This window comes from Arachis hypogaea, chromosome 12 (genome assembly GCF_003086295.3).
Source record: "Arachis hypogaea cultivar Tifrunner chromosome 12, arahy.Tifrunner.gnm2.J5K5, whole genome shotgun sequence".
Taxonomy (NCBI): domain Eukaryota; kingdom Viridiplantae; phylum Streptophyta; class Magnoliopsida; order Fabales; family Fabaceae; genus Arachis; species Arachis hypogaea.
The window spans coordinates 69,818,712-69,829,584 of NC_092047.1; the positions used below are offsets into that span (position 1 = coordinate 69,818,712).

The 10,873-nt window shown below is 40.2% G+C and overlaps 1 non-coding gene across 1 annotated transcript; it reads right to left on the bottom strand.

The window, feature by feature from the left end:
• Positions 1–1,166: 1,166 nt before the first annotated feature.
• Positions 1,167–1,274, bottom strand: LOC112731638 (small nucleolar RNA R71). The gene has a single exon (XR_003167409.1). It is a non-coding gene; the product is annotated as a small nucleolar RNA R71 (small nucleolar RNA).
• Positions 1,275–10,873: the final 9,599 nt, after the last annotated feature.

Here is a 10,873-nt window from a genome sequence, read left to right on the forward strand (position 1 = left end):
TTAAGTTCTAGAATCATATCTTGTGATTTTTTATGAATCAAGTCATTAATTGTGATTTTAAAAATCAAATCTTTTTCAAAACTAATCCTATCATATCTTTTCAAAAATATCTTCTTATCTTATCTTTTTCAAAAATATCTTTTAAAAATATCTTTCCTAACCTCCTAACTACTTATCTTTTCAAAATTGGTTTTCAAAATTTGTTTCAACTAACTAACTAACTTTTTGTCTGTTTCTTAACTTTTTCAAAACCACCTAACTAACTCTCTCTCTCAATTTTCGAAAATATCTCTCCCCTTTTTCAAAATTTCTTTTTAATTTATTAATTATTTCAATTTTTAAAACTTAATTTTCGAAAATTACTAACAATTTTTCAAAAACCATTTTCAAAAATCACTAACTCCTTTTCAAAAATAATTTTCGAAAATTCCCTCCTTCTCTCTCATCCTATTCTATTTATTCATTCATTAACTAACATCTCTTCCTCACATCATCACCAAATTCGAACCCCCTCTTCTATCTGTGTTCGAATTTCTTCCTCTTTTCTTCTACTCACATAAGGGAACCTCTATACTGTGGTAAAGAGAATCTCTATTATTATTATCATTTTTCTGTCCATTCTTCCTTGTCTTATGAGCAGGAGCAAGGATAAGAACATTCTTGTGGAAGCAGATCCAGAACCTGAAAGGACTCTGAAGAGAAAATTAAGAGAAGCTAAAATACAACAATCCAGAGATAACCTTTCAGAAATTTTCGAACAGGCAGAGGAGATGGCAGCCGAAAATAATAATAATGTAAGGAAGATGCTTGGTGACTTCACTGCACCTAATTCCAATTTACATGGAAGAAGCATCTCCATTCCTGCCATTGGAGCAAACAACTTTGAGCTGAAACCTCAGTTAGTTTCTCTGATGCAGCAGAACTGCAAGTTTCATGGACTTCCATCTGAAGATCCTTTTCAGTTCTTAACTGAATTCTTGCAGATATGTGATACTGTTAAGACTAATGGAATAGATCCTGAAGTCTACAGGCTCATGCTTTTCCCTTTTGCTGTAAGAGACAGAGCTAGATTATGGTTGGATTCTCAACCCAAAGACAGCCTGAACTCTTGGGATAAGCTGGTCACGGCTTTCTTAGCCAAGTACTTTCCTCCTCAAAAGCTGAGCAAGCTTAGAGCTGATGTTCAAACCTTCAGACAGAAAGAAGGTGAATCTCTCTATGAAGCTTGGGAAAGATACAAACAGTTGACCAAAAAGTGTCCTTCTGACATGCTTTCAGAATGGACCATCCTGGATATATTCTATGATGGTTTATCTGAGCTAACAAAGATGTCACTGGACACTTCTGCAGGTGGATCCATTCACCTAAAGAAAATGCCTGCAGAAGCTCAAGAACTCATTAACATGGTTGCTAATAACCAGTTCATGTACACTTCTGAAAGGAATCCTGTGAGTAATGGGACGCCTATGAAGAAGGGAGTTCTTGAAGTTGATACTCTGAATGCCATATTGGCTCAGAATAAAATATTGACTCAGCAAGTCAATATGATCTCTCAGAGTTTGCATGGAATGCAAGCTGCATCCAACAATACTCAAGAGGCTTCTTATGAAGAAGAAGCTTATGATCCTGAGAACCCTGCAATAGCAGAGGTGAATTACTTAGGTGAACCTTATGGAAACACCTATAACTCATCATGGAGAAATCATCCAAATTTCTCATGGAAGGATCAAAAGCCTCAACAAGGCTTTAATAATGGTGGAAGAAACAGGTTTAGCAATAGCAAGCCTTTTCCATCATCCACTCAGCAACAGACAGAGAACTCTGAACAAAATGCTTCTAATTTAGCAAATCTAGTCTCTGATCTATCTAAGGCCACTGTAAGTTTCATGAATGAAACAAGATCTTCCATTAGAAATCTGGAAGCACAAGTGGGCCAGCTGAGCAAAAGGATCACTGAAATCCCTCCTAGTACTCTCCCAAGCAATACAGAAGAGAATCCAAAAGGAGAGTGCAAGGCCATTGACATAAGCGCCATGGCCGAACCTGTGAGGAGAAGAGAGGACGTGAATCCCAAGGAGGAAGACCTCCTGGGACGTCCAGTGATCAATAAGGAGCTTCCCTCTGGGGAACCAAAGGACTCTGAGGCTCATCTAGAGACCATAGAGATTCCATTGAACCTCCTTATGCCCTTCATGAGCTCTGATGAGTATTCCTCTTCTGAAGAGAATGAGGATGTCACTGAAGAGCAAACTGCCAAGTTTCTTGGTGCAATCATGAAGCTGAATGCCAAATTATTTGGCATTGATGCTTGGGAAGTTGAACCTCCCTTGTTCATCAATGAACTAAGTGATCTGGATCAACTAACATTGCCTCAGAAGAGACAGGATCCTGGAAAGTTCATAATATCCTGTACCATAGGCACCATGATCTTTAAGGCTCTGTGTGATCTTGGTTCAGGAATAAACCTCATTCCCCTCTCTGTAATAGAAAAATTGGGAATCTATGAGGTGCAAGCTGCTAAAATCTCACTAGAGATGACAGACAGCTCAAGAAGACAGGCTTATGGACAAGTAGAGGACGTTTTAGTAAAGGTTGAGGGCCTTTACATCCCTGCTGATTTTATAGTCCTGGATACTGGAAAGGAAGAGGATGAATCCATCATCCTAGGAAGACCTTTCCTGGCCACAGCAAGAGCTGTGATTGATGTTGACAGAGGTGAAATAATCCTTCAATGGAATGAGAACTCCCTTGTATTCAAAACCCAAGGATCTCCCTCTGCAACAATGGAGAAGAAGCTTGAAAAGCTTCTCTCAAAGCAGAGTCAACCAGAGCCCCTATAGTCAAACTCTAAGTTTGGTGTTAGGAGGCCACAACCAAACTCTAAGTTTGGTGTTGAACTCCCATATCCAAACTCTAAGTTTGGTGTTGGAAAGTCTCAACAAAGCTCTGCACATCTGTGAGGCTCCATGAGAGCCCACTGTCAAGCTATTGACATTAAAGAAGCGCTTGTTGGGAGGCCACAACCAAACTCTAAGTTTGGTGTTGAACTCCCATATCCAAACTCTAAGTTTGGTGTTAGAGAGTCTCAACAAAGCTCTGCACATCTGTGAGGCTCCATGAGAGCCCACTGTCAAGCTATTGACATTAAAGAAGCGCTTGTTGGGAGGCAACCCAATTTATCTAACTATATTTTTCTTAGTTATATGTCTTTGTAGGTTCATGATCATGTGGAGTCACAAAATAAACAAAAAAATCAAAAACGGAATCAAAAACAGCAGAAGAAAAATCACACCCTGGAGGAGCATCTGTCTGGCGTTCAAACGCTAGAACAGAGCATAGTTCTGGCGCTGAACACCCAGAATGGGAGCATCCTAGCGCTGAACGCCCAGAACAAGCATGGTTCTGGCGTTCAACGCCAGAAATGGCAGCAAAGGGGCGTTGAACACCCAAAATGGGCACCAACCTGGCGCTGAACGCCCAGAGTTGTGTGCAAGGGCATTTTGCATGCCTAAATTGGTGCAGGGATGTAAATGCCTTGACACCTCAGGATCTGTGAACCCCACAGGATCCCCACCTACCTCATCATCTCTCTTTCCATTTATGATCATCCCTTCTATTTTCCATTTACCACTCACACCCATACACCCACTTACCTTCAAAAATTCAACATCTCTTCCCCACCCAATCCCACCCATATGGCCGAATACACACAGTCATCCATCTCCTCCATACCCTCTTCTTCTTCTATTCTTTCTTCTTTTGCTCGAGGGCGAGCAACATTCTAAGTTTTGTGTGGTAAAAGCATAGCTTTTTTGTTTTTTCCATAACCATTGATGGCACCTAAGGCCAGAGAAACCTCTAGAAAGAGGAAAGGGAAGACAAAAGCTTCCATCAAGGGTCTATAGCTCAGTGGTAGAACATTTGACTGCAAATCAAGAGATCCCTGAGATACCTCAGGGGATACATTTTCTTCCACACAATTATTGGAAGCAACTAAGGGTGGAACATCAAGAGCACTCCATCATCCTTCATGAAATCAGAGAAGATCTAAAAGCAATGAAGGAGGAGCAGCAAAGACAAGGAAGAGACATAGAAGAGCTCAAGGACATCACTAAGGTGGACTCATTCCTTGTTCTTACTTTCTCTGTTTTTCGTTTTCTATGTTATGTGCTTATCTATGTTTGTGCCTTCATTACATGATCATTAGTAGTTAGTAACTTTGTCTTAAAGATATGAATGTCCTATGAATCCATCACCTCTCTTAAATGAAAAATGTTTTAATTCAAAAGAACAAGAAGTACATGAGTTTCGAATTTATCCTTGAACTTAGTTTAATTATATTGATGTGGTGACAATGCTTCTTGTTTTCTGAATGTATGCTTGAACAGTGCGTATGTCTTTTGAAGTTGTTGTTTAAGAATGTTAAATATGTTGGCTCTTGAAAGAATGATGACTAGGAGACATGTTATTTGATAATCTGAAAAATCATAAAAATGATTCTTGAAGCAAGAAAAAGCAGCAAAGAACAAAGCTTGCAGAAAAAAAAAATATAGGCGAAAAAAATAGAAAAAAAAAATAGAAAGAAAAAGAAAAAGCAAGCAGAAAAAGCCAATAACCCTTAAAACCAAAAGGCAAGGGCAAATAAAAAGGATCCCAAGGCTTTGAGCATCAGTGGATAGGAGGGCCTAAAGGAATAAAATCCTGGTCTAAGCGGCTAAACCAAGTTGTCCCTAACCATGTGCTTGTGGCGTGTAGGTGTCAAGTGAAAACTTGAGACTGAGCGGTTAAAGTCAAGGTCCAAAGCAAAAAAAAAAGAGTGTGCTTAAGAACCCTGGACACCTCTAATTGGGGACTTTAGCAAAGCTGAGTCACAATCTGAAAAGGTTCACCCAATTATATGTCTGTGGCATTTATGTATCCGGTGGTAATACTGGAAAACAAAGTGCTTAGGACCACGGCCAAGACTCACAAAGAAGCTGTGTTCAAGAATCATCATACTGAACTAGGAGAGTCAATAACACTATTCGAAATCTGAAGTTCCTATAGATGCCAATCATTCTGAACCTCAATGGATAAAGTGAGATGCCAAAATTATTCAAGAGGCAAAAATCTATAAGTCCCGCTCATATGATTGAAGCTCTGTTTCACTGATAGTTTGGAATTTATAGTATATTCTCTTCTTTTTATCCTATCTGATTTTCAGTTGCTTGGGGACAAGCAACAATTTAAGTTTGGTGTTGTGATGAGCGGATAATTTATACGCTTTTTGACATTGTTTTTAGTATGTTTTTAGTAGGATCTAGTTACTTTTAGGGATGTTTTCATTAGTTTTTATGTTAAATTCACATTTCTGGACTTTACTATGAGTTTGTGTGTTTTTCTGTGATTTCAGGTATTTTCTGACTTGAGCAGAAATCAGATTCAGAGGTTGAAAAAAGGACTGCTGATGCTGTTGGATTCTGACCTCCCTGCACTCAAAGTGGATTTTCTGGAGCTACAGAACTCGAAATGGCGCGCTTCCAATTGCGTTGGAAAGTAGACATCCAGGGCTTTCCAGAAATATATAATAGTCTATACTTTGGCCAAGAATTGACGACGTAAACTGGCGTTCAACGCCAGCCTTCTGCCCAAATCTGGCGTCCAGCGCCAGAAAAGGATCCAAAACCAGGGTTGAACGCCCAAACTGGCACAGAAACTGGCGTTCAACTCCACAAATGGCCTCTGCACGTGCAACACTTAAGCTCAGCCCAAACACACACCAAGTGGGCCCCGGAAGTGGATTTATGCATCAATTACTTACTCATATAAACCCTAGTGACTAGTTTATTATAAATAGGATCTCTTACTATTGTATTAGGCATCCTGGATTGTATTTTGATCCTGTGATCTCGTTTAGGGGGCTGGCCATCTCGGCCATGCCTGGACCTTCACTTATGTATTTTCAACGGTAGAGTTTCTACACTCCATAGATTAAGGTGTGGAGCTCTACTGTTCCTCAAAGATTAATGCAATTACTACTGTTTTCTATTCAATTCTTCTTATTTCGCTTCTAAGATATCCATTCGCACCCAAGAACATGATGAAGGTGATGATTATGTGTGACGCTCATCATCCTTCTCCCCTATGAACGCGTGCCTGACAAACACTTCAGTTCTACATGAAATAAGCTAGAATGAATATCTCTTAGATCTCCTAACCAGAATCTTCGTGGCGTACGCTAGAATGATGGCGGCATTCAAGAGAATCCGGAAGGTCTAAACCTTGTCTGTGGTATTCTGAGTAGGATTCAATGATTGAATGACTGTGACGAGCTTCAAACTCGCGATTGTTGGGCGTTAGTGACAGACGCAAAAGGAGGGTGAATCCTATTCCAGCATGATCGAGAACCGACAGATGAATGGCCGTGCTGTGACAGAGCATGTGAGCATATCTTTCACTGAGAGGAGGGGATGTAACCACTGACATCGGTGATGCCCTTGCATAAAGCCAGCCATGGAAAGTGATAAGACTGATTGGATGAAGATAGCAGGAAAGCAGAGGTTCAGAGGAACGAAAGCATCTCCATTCGCTTATCTGAAATTTCTACCAATGATTTACATAAGTATCTCTATCCCTATTCTATTATATAATATTCGAAAACACCATTATCCATTTATATCTACCTAACTGAGATTTGCAAGGTGACCATAGCTTGCTTCATACCAACAATCTCCGTGGGATTCGACCCTTACTCACGTAAGGTATTACTTGGACGACCCAGTGCACTTGCTGGTTAGTTGTATCGAAGTTGTGTCCACACATAGAGCCACAATGAGGATTCAATACAATTATATATTGTTAATCACACACAAGTACAAAGAACGTGGAACACAATTTCGCGCACCACCTAGCCTTATTGCTTACTCTTTTTCTTTTATTTTTCAACCTTTATTGTTCTTTCCCTTTTTCTTATTAGGATCTTTTTATTTAACCAGTCTCATGGGGTGTGTCTCAAGCATAGTATTCATGACAGATAGTTGTCCTCCCACCTTATGGTTGAACCAACTTAGCTAACTTATGACCATTCCATAAACTCATGAACTTACTCCATAGTATGAACTCCTCTCTGGTCCTTAAAACACTCATTCTCTTTTCATATGATTCAAAGGGACAGCTATACAAATAAGCAAAGTCAGGATGCAGTGACATAAGGACTAGCAATCATAAACCTCTTCAACACAAAACTTAAGAGACAGAATTGAAAGAGGTTCCAACTACGAGTAATTATTAATCAAAAGTGCATTCGGACTTCCTATTTTCAACAATTCTGAGTATAATGGAATTAAGTAACAATGCAACCTTCGAGTGATGATTTCTAGTTGCCTTTTCTTTGTCATCATCTTAGTCCTTGCTACTTCACTTCCTTGGGTGAAGGTGCACCATTTCCTCATAAGATTCCTGCAAAGTTGTTGAAGTTGCTTGTCCCCAAAGCACTTGAGACATAGTTAGCTTGCATGTATGCTTGTTGCTTTTGAACTCAATTTGGTGTGTGAACACCAAACTTAGTTCCTTGCCCAGTATAAAACATTACATATATGCAGAGAACCTCATATCTTGTTGTTAACAGAATAATTATTACTAAAGTCTAGCTACATCTAAGTTGTTTCCCTTGATTGGTTGGAGCTAACAATGTGTTTTTGGAATGGGGTGTAATTCTAATTAATGTCTTTGGTGGAACACCAAACTTAGAATCACACTTTCACTCTTGAATTGACTTGGTGTGGAACACCAAACTTAGCTTCTCGCAATATAGGGGAAACAACTTGTGATCCTTATTGAAATAAAGATGAAAAGGAAACTACCTGAAGTTGGGTTGCCTCCCAACAGAGCGCTCTTTTATCGTCGTTAGCTCGACGGTTCCTCCTTTAATTGAGATGGTAATTTATTCTGGGATTTTCCCCTATGTTGCCCAGATAATGCTTGAGTCTTTGTCCATTCACTGTAAAAGTCCTTTCAGAACCTTCATCCATGATTTCGATGTGTCCATAAGGCGAGACTTTTGTGACAAGAAAAGGTCCGGACCACCTTGATTTGAGTTTTCCTGGGAATAGTCTCAATTTGGAATTGTAAAGGAGTACTCGCTGCCCCTTTTCGAAACTCCTGGGTGCAAGATGCAGGTCATGTCTTCTCTTTGCCTTCACTTTATACATCTTGGTATTTTCATAGGCTTGTGACCTGAATTCCTCCATCTCTTGCAGCTGCAAGATCCTTTTTGCACCAGCAGCAATGCTGTCAAAGTTTAGTATCTTGATAGCCCAGAGAGCCTTGTGTTCCAGCTCCAGTGGTAAGTGACAAGCTTTCCCATAAACCAGTTGATAAGGGGACATTCCAAGTGGTGTTTTGAATGCTGTTCTGTATGCCCAAAGAGCATCATCCAGCTTCTTTGACCAATCCTTTCTTGATGCACCCACAGTCTTTTCCATAATCCTCTTTAGCTCTCTGTTGGATATCTCAGTTTGTCCACTTGTTTGGGGAAGGTAGGGTGTGGCTACCTTGTATTTTACCCCATATCGTAAGAGAAGAGCTTCTAGTGGTCTGTTACAAAAATGGCTCCCTCCATCACTGATGAGTGCTCGTGGGACTCCAAACCGGCTAAAGATATTCTTCCTAAGGAAGTTCATGACTACCCTGTTATCATTTGTTGGGGTTGCAATAGCCTCTACCCACTTGGAAACATAATCCACTGCTACCAAGATGTACTTGTTTGCATATGAGGTTGGGAATGGTCCCATGAAATCGATTCCCCACACATCAAACAATTCCAGTTCCAAAATGAAATTTTGTGGCATCTCATTTCTTTTGGGAAAGTTTCCAGATCTTTGGCATTCATTGCAGCTCTTTACTAGCTCTTTGGCATCCTTGAAAAGGGTGGGCCAAAAGAATCTGCTTTGTAACACCTTAGCTGCAGTTCTATCCCCTCCAAAGTGGCCTCCATAGCATGAGCCGAGGCAATTTCGTAGGACCTCTCGTCCTTCTTCTTTTGAAACACATCTTCTAAGGATTCCATCTGAACACTTCTTAAATAGATATGGTTCATCCCAGACAAAGTACTTTGCATCATTCATGAGCTTCCTTTTTTGATGTTTATTGATCTCTGGAGGCAATGCCCCAGTTGCCTTGAAGTTTGCAATGTCTGCGAACCATGGTGCTTTGTGAACTAGCATTAACTGCTCATTAGGGAAGAACTCGTTCACACTTGAATCAGGTGTTCCACCTTCATTATGAGGAATCCTGAATAGGTGATCTGCTACCTTGTTCTCCACTCTTTTCTTGTCTCTGATCTCAATATTGAATTCCTGCAACAATAAGATCCATCTTATTAGTCTTGGTTTTGATTCTTGCTTGGCAAACAAATATTTAAGTACTATGTGATCCGTAAAAACAATCACTTTAGCACCAATGAGGTATGATCTAAACTTGTCAAATGCAAAAACTATTGCCAGCAACTCCTTTTCAGTAGTGGTATAATTTCTTTGAGTATCATTAAGGACTTTGCTTGCATAGTATATCACATGGACTAAGTTATCTTTCCTCTGTCCCAACACTACCCCAACTGCAAAATCAGATGCGTCACACATCAATTCAAATGGTAAATTCCAATCAGGTGGAGAAATGATAGGAGCAGAGGACAACCTCATTTTCAAATTTTCAAAGGCTAACATGCATGTTTCATCAAAGATAAATGGTGTATCTGATACAAGGAGATTGCTTAAGGGCTTGGCTATTTTTGAAAAATCTTTAATAAACCTTCTATAAAAACCAGCATGCCCTAAAAAGCTCCTAATTGCCCTGACATCACTGGGTGGAGGCAGTTTTTCAATAAGTTCTACTTTGGCTCTGTCAACCTCAATGCCTTGGTTAGAAACTTTGTGACCAAGGACTATTCCTCCTGTCACCATAAAGTGACATTTCTCCCAGTTCAAGACCAGATTGGTCTCTTGGCATCTTTTCAATACCAAGGCAAGGTGATGTAGGCAGCTAGGAAAGGAATCTCCGAATACCGAGAAGTCATCCATAAAAACTTCAATGAATTTTTCTATCATATCTGAAAAGATAGAAAGCATGCAGCGTTGGAAAGTCGCAGGTGCATTACATAGCCCAAATGGCATGCGCCTGTAGGCAAACACTCCATATGGGCAAGTGAATGAGGTTTTCTCTTGATCTCTGGGATCAACCACTATTTGGTTATATCCTGAATAACCGTCGAGAAAATAATAATAAGCGTGCCCTGCGAGTCTTTCCAACATCTGATCCATGAATGGAAGGGGGAAATGATCTTTTTGTGTAGCCTCGTTGAGCTTCCTATAGTCTATGCACATCCGCCATCCTGTGACTGTCCTTGTAGGAATTAGTTCGTTCTTCTCATTGGGAACTACGGTAATTCCTCCCTTTTTTGGGACGACATGTACGGGGCTAACCCAGGGGCTGTTTGAGATTGGATAAATTACCCCCTTGCCACAACTTCATAACTTCCTTCTGTACCACTTCCTTCATGATTGGGTTCAACCTCCTTTGGGATTGAATGGATGGTTTGGCATCTTCTTCCAGCAGTATCTTGTGCATATATATGGCCGAACTGATCCCCTTCAAGTCAGCAAGAGTCCAACCAATAGCATCTTTATGGTTTCGCAGTACTTTGAGCAGTTCATCCTCTTGATCTTGGCTGAGGCATGAGCTTATAATTACTGGGTAATTTTCATCTTCTCCTAAGTACGCATATTTGAGAGAGGGTGGCAATGCTTTGAGTTCAAGTTTGGGTGCTTCTGACTTTTCGTTCTCTTCCTTTGGTGCACCTTGTATTTGACTTTCTGCTGTTGCAGCCTCTTCACTAAAT